The following is a 13,876-nucleotide window of genomic DNA, read 5'->3' as shown; positions in this document are numbered from 1 at the left end:
GGTTTTTTAAGCTTGTATTTTAGCAGGGGAAACAGTCAACATCAAACATACAAAGAAATATATTAGTATGTTTGAAGGCAGTAAGCCCCATGGGTGTGGGTGTTGGGCGAGGTTAACAGGTAAGAGGATTTTGGAAAACTGGAATGCATATGGGGTGGTTGAGGAGAGTATCAGTTGTAATTTTAAGTTGTTATGAGAATTTCAAAACTTCTCAGTGGAAAGATTTGAAGGTGAGGGAGTTAGCTCTCTGGTTATTTAGGAAAAAAAGCATTTTAAGCATTAGAACCGCCCAAGGTGCTAAGGCAGAAGTACAGTTGGGCTGCAGCAAGATGCAGAGGAGCTTCTTAAGATGTCATTGCATCTAACCCAGGCAACAGATGAAAGTGTCGTGTACCAGGCTCACTTGAAGTAGTGGTAAGTCATTAGTTTGAGATATATTTTGAAGATACCCATAAAGTTTCCTGATGGAATATATTTGGGTGAAAGGAGGGCTCGATGAATCAAGATTTTTTTTAATCTCACCAATTAAGGTGGGAAAGACTGTAGGTGTAGGAGCGAAGGGAACAACTGGTTCTACTCTGGACATACTGAATTTAAAGTCTAGTGGGAATCTATAGTACCTCAGTTCCTCTTGATCTTGCTTGCCTGTGGGCCTTCAGCCACTGGTCAACCTACTCAGGTAGTAGCCCCCGACAGTGCTCTGCCTCATGCCCAGGTCTCTTTTATCTTTTAAGAGTCTATACATTCGACTCTTGTGGAGGTATGTTTGCACTAGGGCAAGGGTTAGCATTCTTTTAATGGAATCCTGACCCTCTCCCCTGATTTACTGCTTTTCCCCACCCTTATTTCCCTGAGATTTGACTCCTTAATAAAATAGCAGCATGGAAACTTTTGCCTCAGGTTCTGCTTTCTGATAGAGCACAAGCTGGAACAATACTAGTGGTTATATGAGTTAGGTAGTTGTTTAAATGAGTCTAGAGTTTGGGAGAGTGATTTGGGGAAAAAAGGTAATTTTAATCACTGTCAACATAAACAATAGTATTTATAATGAGACTAGATGAGAGCACAAAGAAGTGATCAAAAAAGACAAATGTCCAGTAGAGAAGTTGAAGGTTTTAGTTTTTTGATAGTAGAGATGATGTTTTGTTCACTGCCAGGGCCCCAGTTTCTAGGAAAAAACATGGTAAAAAGTTGGTGCTCAACAGATATTTTTAGAATAAATAAGTCATCATGACCTTGGGGTTAGGTAGGAAAGAAAATCAAGTCATGAGGGGTGATGAACTAGGAAAGACAGGGTTCCTAGAACTTAAACTTTGTGAAGGTGAAAATAAGATTCAACAGCAGGAGGAAAAAAAAAAAAAAACAGGAAAAGGAAGCTGAGGTTAGCAAAAAGCTCTCATATACCACTTTCTCCTTGAAAACTTTTATAAGCATCTCATGGAACCTTCCCTTTTTTGCTGCCTCTTTCAAGATATTCATCTATATTTGTGTTAAGTTATATCCATGTGCTTCCCTCTACTTTGATCTGTTTCTTCTCCTTAATATTGACCATATCTTCAAAATTGGGAAAATGAATTTTAAAATGAAGTGGCTTCCAAGTCCCAGAGACAAAAATCGGATGCTGAAAGTTTAACCTTTCCAGTTCATGTCTGTTTTATGGAGAGGTTGGAGTAGAATAAATGAAATTAGGAGACTGAATTTCAAATCTGGACAAAATCCAACTGAGTAAAATAACCTGAGTTTGAATGAATGGATAACTGAATGAATAAGTGAATGGGTCAAGTTAAATGAGTAGAGGCCACTAGAACAAAAATCAAGAGGAACACGATTTATTAACTTGAGTCCCACTGGTTTTACAGAATGGCACAAGTGAAAAGGGGAAGCAGGTTGGCAATTATAAAGCATGTAGGATTAGCAAAATAATAGAGATGTGATAAGGACTTCATGAAGATTAGTGTGAATAAAAGGGAATAATCATGAGAAAAATCTTAGGATAAAAAAATCATATTTGGTGGATTAATATAGACTATGGGTAGAACATTCCAAGACTTTGGTATTGTGTATAGGGCCAGGGTAAGAAAAGGAACAGGAAAATAATGAACTCAATTTTGAAAATGTACTAAAAATTATTATATGCCAAACATTGTTCCAAGTGCACTTTACATGTTTGTCTCATGTCTCATTAATCATCAGATTAACACTATTACCATTTTTATTTTAGAAGCAAAAACTGAGGCACAAGAGTAAACAATTTGTCTAAAGTCTGTAGCTAGTAAGTGGCTGAACCAGTGCAATGAACTGAATATTTGTGTTCCCCCAAGATCCATATGCTGAAACCTTAACTCTCAATATTATGGCATAAGAAGATGGTGAGTTTGGAGGTAATAAAGGGTCATAAAGGTAGAGCTTTTTTTTTTTTTAATGTTTTTGAAGTTGTAGATGGACATAATGCCTTTGTTTATTTTTATGTGGTGCTGAGGATTAAACCCAGTGCTTCATACATGCTAGACAAGTGCTCTGCCGCTGAGCTACAGCCCCAGCCCAAAGGTAGAGCTTTTATGAATGTTTATGAATGGGATCAGTGCCTCAAGAGAGCTCTTCCCTCTTTCATCATTTTGAGACTACAAGGAACAAACCATTATCTGCAAACTAGAAGAGGGTCCTCACCAGACTTAACTATGGCAGCCTGATCTCAGATCTCCAAACTCCAGAACCAGAAGAAATAAATTTGTTGTTTATAAGTCACCCAGTCTATGTTATTTTATTATAGCACCCCCCCACACAACTCACTGAGAGCCAAGATTTGAACCTAAAAAGATGGGATGGGAGGGGGGAGGGAAGAGGAAAAGAAGGCAGTGAGACAGATATGGTCTTTCCCTGTAAAGAAATTCCAGGATAAAAGTATGATAAGTATGATAAATCTGTAAAGTTCAGTAGAGGGAGTGGGTTGAGAGAAGAATTCCAGGGAAAGGGGATGGCATGTGTAAATGCCTTAAGGTGAGAGGCTAGTAGGGAAAAGGGAAATGGCAGAGGGGGCATGATACATGACACAAGGATACCTGGAAAAAAAGAAAGATTAATTAATATGGCTGAAGTACTGAGAATTAGGGGTGGACAGTTGGGCAGGCCGAGAAAAAAGACAAGTCCAGATAATGGAGCTTATATAATGTTCAGCTAGCAAAGGGAAGATACTGAAGGAATTTAAGAAGGGTAATGACTTGTTCTGATTTACATTTTTAAGATTACTCTGGCAGCAGTGTGGCAAATAGATTGGAATAAGGCAAGAGCAGTTTGGGGGGACAGAGGTTATTTCAGGACTTCAAATAAGAGACAAAAGTAGCTTAGACTAGAGTGGAAGAGAAAAGGTGGCATGGTATCACAGAGGTCAGAAATCCATTTTTTTTTTTTTTCAGGAATCTGGAAATTCTGATACGTAGTGCAGATATATGGCCTCTACATGTCTAACTTGCACCAAACAAATACTCCCAGAGGACACACTTTACAGACCCTGGGGCTATAGGAAGAGAGTTTTGGAGGGAAACTATAGTTTGATATGCCCCAGTTATGCAAACTAGAGTGTACCAAAGGTCACTGGTGAATCTAGAGTTCAAGGTAAGATCTGAGATAGGAATTGGAGAGTTTTGATATGAGTATTGAAGCACTGGAAGGGACCACCTAGTAAAGTGAATATTGTGGAACTCAAAAAGAGGATCTGAGCTTAGATCAGCAGATTCCAATATATGAGTTGGATAAAGACAGTGGGGGAATGATATCAAGCATGGTGGTGCATGCCTGTAATCTCAGTCACTTGGAAGGCAGAGGCTGGAAGATTGCAAGTTCCAGGCCAGTCTCAGCAAATTAGAGACCCCTGCCCTCCCTGTCTCAAATAAAAAGTATAAAAGGACTGTGGATGTAGTTCAGACGTAAAGCACCCCTGGACACTGGGTTGTATTCCAAGTACAAAAAAAAAAAAAAAAAAGTGGCTAAAAAGCAAACACCAAATACATGTAAAACTGACTTAAGAGCAAAAGGAAGAGTATATTTGGAAGAGGGTGTGATGCAGTGTCAAATGCTGGGATGAAGTCTGGTTGAAAACCATCTGGTTTCACAGACATGAAGCTTGTCTGTTAACAATTCAGAGCCACTTCAGGTGAGTGGTAGGGACAGAATGTGGACCAGAAAGGATAAAGCAGTGGGATATGAGAGAAAATCTATGGGGTAAGAAACAGTTGGAGTTGTTAGTGATCTAAGGAGGTGAGAAATCTTTTTAAAGAAATGAGAGACATTAGCATGTTTAAAACACTGGTAGGGATAGAGCTTGTAAAGTAAAAGCCAAAAATAAAAGGATACTCTTCAGTGTAATGTTTCTGAGAAAGCAGGATAGAACTAAGAGAACAGGAAGGGCAACTCTTTGGAACAGAAGTCATTAAGGGGCGGAGTCCAGAATGAACAGAAATAATTTAAAAACTTGAAAGCCCAGGGAGAGGACTGCAGGGTTCAATAAATAAGAGAATGAAGAGTTATAAGAGAATGGTTGGCCTTGGGCGACCTCGGAGAGCAGTTTGCAGTAGCTTGGAAGCCACGGAAGTCACACTGTCAACTTAGGATGGGTGGGTGAAGAAAAGGGTGTATGGGGTGCAAACCACTGCTGTACGAAACGGCTGAGAAAAGAAAGCGACACAGGATGTTATCTGAGGGAAGGCGGGCTGGTGGAGTGAGGACATATTTCGAGTGTCGCAGAGCAGCTTCGGTCAGGGCAGGTCATTGCTCTGCGGCTGAAATCACCCAGGGCCTTGCCTGTCCTCACTGCTGAGCTGAACCCCGCGAGATGTCACGACTTCCGCAACCTTCATCCTAGAAAACGAACAGCTCGGCCAGCGGCCACGGAGCTCTCCGAGGCGCTCGGAAAGGCGGGAGGTCGGAAAAACTCTTCCCACAGAGGCCCACAACGCCCCGACCCCTCCCGACAGGCAGTCCAGTGCAGTCCCCAGGCACCGGGGACGTTGGTCGAGGGGCAGCAGCAGGACTCCCGCATTTCAGCCATGTCGCAGCCCCGGAGGCGCGTCCCAACGTTTGAAAGTTCCCGGGCTCGCGGGGCCAGCAGCTCAGACCCGCCCCGCCGCAGCCGCCCTAGAGCCCGCTCACCGCCGCAGGGGCAGGCTAGCGCGGGGGTTTCAACACTACCCACACCCCGGGAATTCCCCACCTGGCCACCACAAACCCCGCTTCCTGCAAATTTCCGACACCCGGTTTTATGCATTCGAACGCCGTGGAAGGGCTTGAACCGCTCCTCCCACAGCGGGTCTCCTCCCACCTTCTCCTTCCCTCTCCCCGCACAGGCCCTCCGCCTCGCCCGAAGGAGCCCGAAAGTCTTCGGCAATTTTCGCCCCCCACCGCGGGGGCGGGGCCGCTCGAGCTGCTCCGGGCTGAGCTCGGCTGTTTCCGTGCGCGGCCGCTGCGCACTCGGCACTGGGCGGCGCTGGCTGGCTCCCTGGCTGCGGCTCCTCAGTCGGCGGCGGCTGCTGCTGCCTGTGGCCCGGGCGGCTGGGAGAAGCGGAGTGTTGGTGAGTGACGCGGCGGAGGTGTAGTTTGACGCGGTGTGTTACGTGGGGGAGAGAATAAAACTCCAGCGAGATCCGGGCCGCGAACGAAAGCAGTGACGGAGGAGCTTGTACCACCGGTAAGAGGAGCAGGAGGAGGAGGCAGGAGCCCGAGAGAGCCGGGGGGACGGAGGGGGGACGGGGAGGCGCCGGACACCCGCGCTCGGGGCCTTCCCCTCGCAGGAGGGGCCGCGGTAAAGATGGAGCCTCCGCCCGAGCCCCACAACATCGCCGCCGCTCGCAGCGAACAAAGAATAATGGCGGCGGACTGGAGCCAGCGGCGGCCGGGGCGGCAGCGACTCTGCCTGCAGCCAGCGGCGGCGCTCATGGTGGGGGGCGGCGGGCGGGGTGGGAGCCGGCGGCCGGGGGTGTGTGCGGGCGGCCGGCCGGCCGCGGCGAGCTGGCGCCCGCGTTCCCGCCGCCGGGCTGGGCCGGGCGCGGAGCTGGAGCCGGAGCCGGGAGCCGCCCCGGGGGAGGCCGCCCGCCCGGCCCGGCGCTGCCCCCCGCGCCGCCCGCCGGCCCCCGCCGCCCGACTCGGCCCGGCCGGGCTGTCCGGTCCGCCGGGGCGGCCGCCGCCTGGTGCCTGTGGGGGGTGGAGGAGGAAGAAGGCGACAGTTGAGGGCAGAGGAGGTGAAGGTGCCTGCCGCCTTCTCGGTCGCCTCCGTGTCCGCCGCGCCCGCTTCGCGAGGGGAAGAGCGGCAACGTCCGACCTGCTCTCCTCTCGGTTCTTTGTGCAATAAAGTTCGAAACCCAAGGTTTTCTCTGGTGCTGTATTTTTTTCTTGCCCTTTCTCCCTGCTCCCAACACCGTTGGGGAAATGTTGTTTTCTGCCCTTCGCTGCTTACTTGAGATGAGAGCTCGTGCTTTTTAAGGGAATTTTTGACTCTTTCCCCCACGCCCCCCCACCCCGCTTAAAAAAAAAAAAAGTAGTCATGGGAATGCATTCTTTTTGAGTGGAAGGGGGTGCTAAGAAAAACAAATTTATAACTTTTTTAAAGAAACTGTTGGGATCTTGTAAAAGGGAAGCTGGTGTTTGAAAACAGTTTCGGTTTTAACCCTTTTCATTAAGGTAATAATCTCTTGAAGTCTATCATTCTGAAACCCTTCTTAGAAACGAATATTAGCCAAAGTACTCTTGTTTTACATCATTTTTTTTGGTGGGGGCGATCTTGCCAAAGGTGTTTGAGTCATCTGGATCTCCCTTCACCCCGGGGTATACCACGTTTCTCTGGTATTTTGTCTAAACTTTAATGAGTAATTAATTTAATACTGTTTATTAAAATGGGCATTATAGAGATCCATTATTTGTCTCTGATGCTGTAGATAACTCCACTGGAAGACCGACAACAATTTAAGCTAAAAAACTTTTTTTTTTCCTCTCATGTGGGGAAAAGGGGACCTCATAAGTCATTGACACATTAAAGATTAAAAGGCATTTTTAAAGGACTTGCACTATGACCTATTTAAATTTGTCATACCTTCTCAAGAAATTAAAATTTCTTTCTAGCCACAGCTTGCATCAGGTCTGCCTTCTAAAGATTTAGTCTAAGATAGTTTTGATTGCTGTCTATTGAAATATTTTACGCTTATTGCTCATTTTCTAATTTAAAGTCCTCCTTACAGTTAGGTATGTGGTTTGAAAGATGAGGTTATTTTTAATCTATACCTGTCGCTGTATGATTGAATTGGGAGTGATACATACAAAACTTCTGGTTAGGAATAAATTTATTGATTGATAATAAGCACTGTCTTCTGATTTTTTTTTTCCTATCCAAGTCCAAAACCAGCTTTGCATTGCTAATTGTTGAATAAAGACGCCATTAGCAAATTGTCATTGCCAAGAAAATTAAAAGATACAGTAAAGTGAGTTTTTTTCTGTTAGGATTGGGAAAATTATTTCCAAACACTGAGGAAGTTAAATATAGTATTGATGATAAGTAGTTATTATTTGTTTAAAGATTTTCTACCAACCAGCATCGGTTTAGTAGAATTTTTTTCCTTTGTAGACAACATACAACAATGATTATTAAGAGATTATTAAAAAAATTGTTTTCTGATGTGCTCTTTCTTTAGTCTTATCCAAAAATTCTTTTAAAGTTTATTTATGGACTCATAATTTGTGATTCTTAGCAATTTCAGGTACTTTTCAAACTTTTATGTTCTTTAATATTTGAACACGCACCTGGAATCTGGTTCTAGAATGTACTTCTACTCTGGGGGGGGGGTCAGTAAAATGCTTCTTTTTTACATCCCTCCTGATGGATACATGTATTTATAGAGCAAAGAGCAAATGAATTCTTAGAATTTGTCTAAAGAAGGTTAAAAGAGGACTTCTTTTGGAATTTAAAACTCTCGTGTTTTGCACAAATTATTTTTCATATAAAAGCTTGAAGAAATGTAGAAAACCTGATCCATAAAATTCATTTTTCTGCTTTCCATAAACTCATATTCTTGATTACATCTGATTAGTAGAAACTTTGATTTCTTAGAGAAGTAACTTATTTTGTTTTTCATTCTAAGATATTTGATTTTGTTTGGGTACAGTATAGTTACAGAGAATGATGTATGTTCCACTTCACCTTATTTCTCCTTTTTTTCACAGTAGAAAGTATTATTGTAACTTAATGCTTATAGGGTATCAGTGAAATTTGTCATTTCATTTATTCCATAGATATTTTTGTAGCCATACCTACATAATTTTGCTTATAGCCAAGTCCATGAAATAGTCTTGCAAAAATCTTTATGTATGGTATAACTTCCAATAATGGACTCTTTATTTTGAATAGAGCTCAAATATGAATTTAAGAATGTAACAGATGTCAGGGAGTAGAAAAATGCAGGATTTTTTTTTTTCTTGCCCATGTGTGAACTAATTTCTATTTCAGAATCACTTAAGACAACATTTTATGGGAATTCAAATATTTATTTAGCACTTACTGTGACAGAGAATGTAGTTGAAAGAACATCTGGTTTGGAATAATCCTAGGCCTGGGTTTGAATCCCCGCCTTGCCACTACTGTCATGTACCTACCCTCAAAGAATTTTGTGACCTAGGGTAAATTTTTTTAAATCTTTCTTAGCTTCAGTTTCTTTATCCATAAGATTAGAATAATAGTACCTGCTTTATAGGGATGTAACATTAAGTACCTGAGGGAAGAATCAACTAATTACAGCTTTTCATCTTGAGCTTTATTTTAACTTCCTCTCTGTGGGACCTTCGGCAAGTTTCTTAACTTATCCATACTTAATCATGTTTAATACATTGGACCAGAAGCTGCTGTAAATCCAAGGATGAATTACACTATATTTCCTCTACCCTCAAGGAACTGTTGTGAACACAATGACTAATAAGGCAGAATACTTTTTTGTCAGAAAGCAATCAGAGGAAAGAGAAATCACCCTTAGTGAAGTAAGGAGGAAGACTGTATTTTTTATATTTTCAGCTTTGTTTTTGGAACATGTAATGTATTCACATGGTTCATAATTCATTTGCATAAAATAAGCAAAATGTCCTGTTCTCTTTCCCCATCACTGAAATGTTGCCTAATTTTTGTCTTTTCAGAGATATTCTATATGTATACAAGCAAATATGTATGTACTGTATCTGCCTTTAAATAAATGATAGCATATTGTACACTCATAATATTCAGTTCCTTTCTCATCCCCAACATGGCTTAACAATTGGTTTGTATCAACATATAAAAGACCCTTTTATTTATATAGATATGTAAATTATGAAGCATTTCTTTAGGTATGCTTATAACTGTTAACCAATTAGTGAGCTGATTTTATTTTTAGATCTTTTGGACTTTTTAAACAATGAGAATTTGCCATTATGCCATGAAAAACATTTCATTTGAATGAAAAATACAAAATAATTTGTGACCGGAAGTTGATATTTCAACTGCTTTATTTTTTTTTTTTGCTCCATTAAAAAAAATTTCTTTTCACATATACATGACAGTAGAGTATATTTTGACACATTATACATATATGGAATATAACATTCTAATTATGATCCCATTCTTGTGTCTGTACATGATGAAGAGTTACATTGGTTGTGTATATATGAGCATAAGAAAGTTCCATATGATTCATTCTACTGTCTTTCCTGTTCCTATCCCCCTTCCTTCCCTTCATTTTGTCCAATCCAGTGAACTCCTATTCTTCCCCTTCCCACCCTCTCTTTTTGTGACTTAGCATCCACATAAGAACACTCAGCCTTTTTTGCCTGGGGGGGGGGGGCGGGCGGGGGGGGGCTCCTTTATTTCACTTAGCATGTTAGTCTCCAGTTCTATCCATTTACCATCAAATGCCGTAATTTCATTCTTTGTGGCTGAGTAATATTCATACTCATATATATATATATATATATATACACACACACACACACACATACACACACACCACATTTTCTTCATTCATCTCTTGAAGGGCACCTAGGTTGGTTCCATAGCTTAGTATTGTGAATTGAGCTGCTATAAACAATGATGTGTTTTGCTCCAGTTTTTAAAAGTTTTATTAAAATCAGTATACACAAAGGAGGCAAGCAAGCTGGGTGTAAGAGCTAACTCACAGAGTGAAATTCATCTGAGTTTAACTTTGAGATTCTTACAGTCCTCAAGAGATTGCTTCCTTCAGGTATTCTGGCCAAAAGAGTTTCTAAAGGTCTCTGAAAAGAATGTTTCATGTAGTCCAGATTTTTCCCCCTTTAAAAGAAGACCATTTATGGATATTATTACCCAGTAAGGTTGATTAGTGTACTAGCTTTCTCCCTGCATTCATTGTTTTACATACTCATTAACTTACCTTGATAACCAGGTAATACACATTTCTTCTCATGCACAAAACAAGTTTCAGTTTCTCTTAGTGTATTTATCTTTAAAATACACATGCTGTAAATTTTCTAAGTTGACTAAAACTCAAAAGTGATTACTGATCTAGATACAACTTGTGTTCCAAAAAATTATTAAATAAAACAGTGATTGTGTAATTAATTTTCTGAAGTTGATAGTTAAGCAGTTGTGACCATAATACCAAAGGTTTTAATATAAAATTACCTTTTTACTAGTGTATATTCGGGTTTTGCTAGTATTTGAAATAAAATGTTGATATGTTCTATTTTTTAAACCTGCTATTTGATTAATGGGTTTACAAAGCCAGGTGTCTTTTTACAGATTTTGGGGTTGGAGTGGAATAGATGACTGGATTGTGTAAAAGCAGAAAATTTCCTTCTGGAACACATCTGCAGGCTACCAGAGAGTTAAATGATTTTGCAGCTTGACAACAGAATCAGTGATTACCTCTTGGGGTAGAAGTAAAGGTCATTGAACTAAAGCAACTAACTGATGATGTGAAAATGGCTGTATGTTATTCTTCCAGCTAATTTTAACATATAGGCTAGCTCCAGCATTTTATACAAGTCCACACCTAGTCAGCTTATTGAAGTTGTGGGAAGTAAATATGATTTTGAATTTCTTCCACATTATATCTATAAATTTTAGATTTTTGAGATGAAACTTAAGTAAGACAAATCATTTCTTTTTTAAATTCACAATACATTTCTCATCGAAACATATGCACACTCCTAGTTTTTGTTTGTTTTGCATTCTCTTTCTTTAGATCTGCCAGACAAATCCTTATGAAGATATGTTTTATTATATTTTGCCCAGATATTTGAATATTTGGTCACCTATCAACTAGGTTACCAAAATTTTAAGAAAGAGTTAAATGAGAAGATAAATCTAATCTTTCATATTCTGATGTTTATTCCAACAGATAAAAATTGCTAACCTAAAGAAGACAATATCTCCAGTGATGAATAATTATCTGTAATTTGATACAAACACTGTATATCCCCAGCAGTGAAAACTTATTTAAAAAAAAACTGTGCACTTAGTGCTTTAGGGTAGTTAACATATCTCAACTTAAAAAAAAAAAAAGAAGTTGGGCTGTGCGCAGTGGTGCATGTCTGTAATCCCAGCAGCTGAGGAGACTGAAGCAGGAGGATCACAAGTTCAAAGCCTGCCTCAGCAAAAGTGGAGTGCTAAGCAACTCAGTAAGACCTGTCTCTAAATAAAATACAAAATAGGCTGGGTTGGCTCAGTGGTTGAGTGCTCCTGAGTTCAATCCTGGGTTACCCATCATCACCCCCCTCCTCAAAAAAAAAAATAGTTGGGGCTAAGGATGTGGTTTGGTGATAAGAGTGCATGCCTAGCATGTATGAAGCCCTAGAGTTCCATCCCCAGCACCACAAAAAAAAAATAAAATAAAATAAATAAATAAATAAATAAATAAATAAATAAACCAGTACTACTCTTTTATAAACTCTTAAATGCTTACGTTGTTTTTTTCTCACTAATGAAGTAAATTAATAAAGAAATTTACCATACATGAGATTGGCTGTGTGAACAAAGATGAAAACATCTATCAGTTTTCTTTCTCCTGTCAGATTAATCTAGGATCACTAATCTAAATAGAAGCATGTTTGGAGAGGAAGAGGTCAGAGGGATTGATTGAAGGAGAGAAGACTGACATTTGGCTGAAGAAGAGTTAAGTGAGAAGATAAAATAGCTAGCTAATGACCTTTCGTAGGAGTGGGAAGCAGGTCTAGAAGTTGACTTACAGTAATAAGTTTCTTTCCCAAAGATTAGTGAATTTTCCCTGAAATTTCTGATTTCTTTTATCAGTTTAAGTGTATTCCTAATGAGCTGGTTATCTGCATGTGAGAGTGGGTTTTAATAGTATATGTAATATCTATATGATGGTATAGATGTTAACTAAAAATGTAATCTAGCCAAGGGTGAAGAAGACCCCCCCTTTTTCATTCTTAGTTGTTGACAGGCATTTATTTATTTATTTATTTATTTATTTGCAGTGCTGAGAATCAAACCCAGTGCCTCACACATGCTAGGCAAGTGCTCTACCTCTTAGCCATAACCCCAGTCCCAAATGAGTCATTTTGAGTGGTTTATCCTTGTTCATATAAATGGTAATAGGAGGCTCAGAAGTATCTTGTTTTAGAACACCATAGTGAAGAAATAATAGTAATACATGGACTTTGTGTACTGCCATTTGTCTAATTATTTATTCATTGAACCTTCATTGGCCATGAGCTTATTATAATTGGTAAAATGATCACAAGAAATTTTATTTAGGTATTTATAGAAACAATACCTGGGTATTAAATGAAGATTGTGCTAGTTTTTATAAACAATAAAGCCTGAGGTACAGCTCCTACCCTCAAAGTATTTGATGCAACAGTGGGGATGATACTTAAGGAAGAATGTTTTTTATTTTTTTTTTAATGGCAGAATATCAATTTTCACTGTTCCCTTGAAGAATTGTTAAGTTTAGAATAGAAGGGGCTTTGTGGGAAAAGTAGAATTTAAATTGAATTCAAAAGAACTTGAATAGGTGAGGTAAAAGTGTATTTTAAAGCATTGAAAGAGACAAAAATGAAGGAACTGAAGTAGAATGAGCTTACTATGAATATGTACAGAATTGGTAAAGAAAGATTATGGATTCATATTAGGAATCCTGACTTTAAGGTAGGGAGCTTTAAATATATAAGAGGGAGGAAAGGTAAATACAGAGGAATTATGTGATCAATTAGCCTAAAATGTAGATTTCCTGACTTCCAGGTATTTTAGTTTAAAAATGGACCTTACAGACTGTTTATCAGCTTCATTGAAATATAATTTACATGCCATACGCTACATCCATTTGATGGTATAATTCAGTGGTTTTAGTATGCATATAAAGTGGTGCATCTATCACCATAGTCAACTTTAGGACATTTTCACTACCCCAGAAAGGAACACCACATCTGCTAGCCATCCCTGATAATCTCCCTATATGCCAGTCCTAGGCAGCTGTTAATCTCCTTTCTATCTCCAGATTTGCACATTCTGGACATTGCATATGAATAGAATCATATTGTTCATTGTGATTTACTTAGCATAATGTTTTCAAAGTTCATCTATATTGTATCAATTTCATTTTATTACCAAATAATAGTCCATTTTCTGAATATTCAGCATTTTATTCACTCATTAGTCATATGCATTTGGATCTAAGAGACACTTATGTGGACATGTTTTCTTTTGGGTATATATATATCTAGGAGTGTAACTGCTAAGTTATGTGATTACTACACTTAACTGTTTGAAGAAATAACAGACTGTTTTCCAAAGCATCATAAATTTTTATATAACTGTTTCAGGTATTTTCTAAATATCTATAAAAGCCCAACAAACAGGATCCCATTATTTAAT

At 39.7% G+C, this 13,876-nt stretch overlaps 1 protein-coding gene across 8 annotated transcripts in view; it reads left to right on the top strand.

The window, feature by feature from the left end:
* The first annotated feature begins 5,472 nt into the window (after positions 1-5,472).
* Creb1 (cAMP responsive element binding protein 1) overlaps positions 5,473-13,876 on the top strand; it is a 60,637-nt gene continuing 52,233 nt past the window's right edge. For 7 of the 8 annotated variants that reach the window (XR_013092329.2, XR_013092328.2, XM_076866275.2 and 4 more), the window contains exon 1: positions 5,473-5,680. The gene's annotated coding sequence lies outside the window, so the exon portion shown is untranslated. The remainder of the gene's footprint in view (positions 5,681-13,876) is intronic. The other variant, XM_076866272.2, reaches the window with a different exon arrangement.

Source organism: Callospermophilus lateralis, chromosome 9, assembly GCF_048772815.1.
Source record: "Callospermophilus lateralis isolate mCalLat2 chromosome 9, mCalLat2.hap1, whole genome shotgun sequence".
Classification (NCBI taxonomy): domain Eukaryota; kingdom Metazoa; phylum Chordata; class Mammalia; order Rodentia; family Sciuridae; genus Callospermophilus; species Callospermophilus lateralis.
The sequence above is the reverse complement of the archived record's forward strand: the minus strand, read 5'-3'. Positions and strand labels throughout refer to the sequence as shown.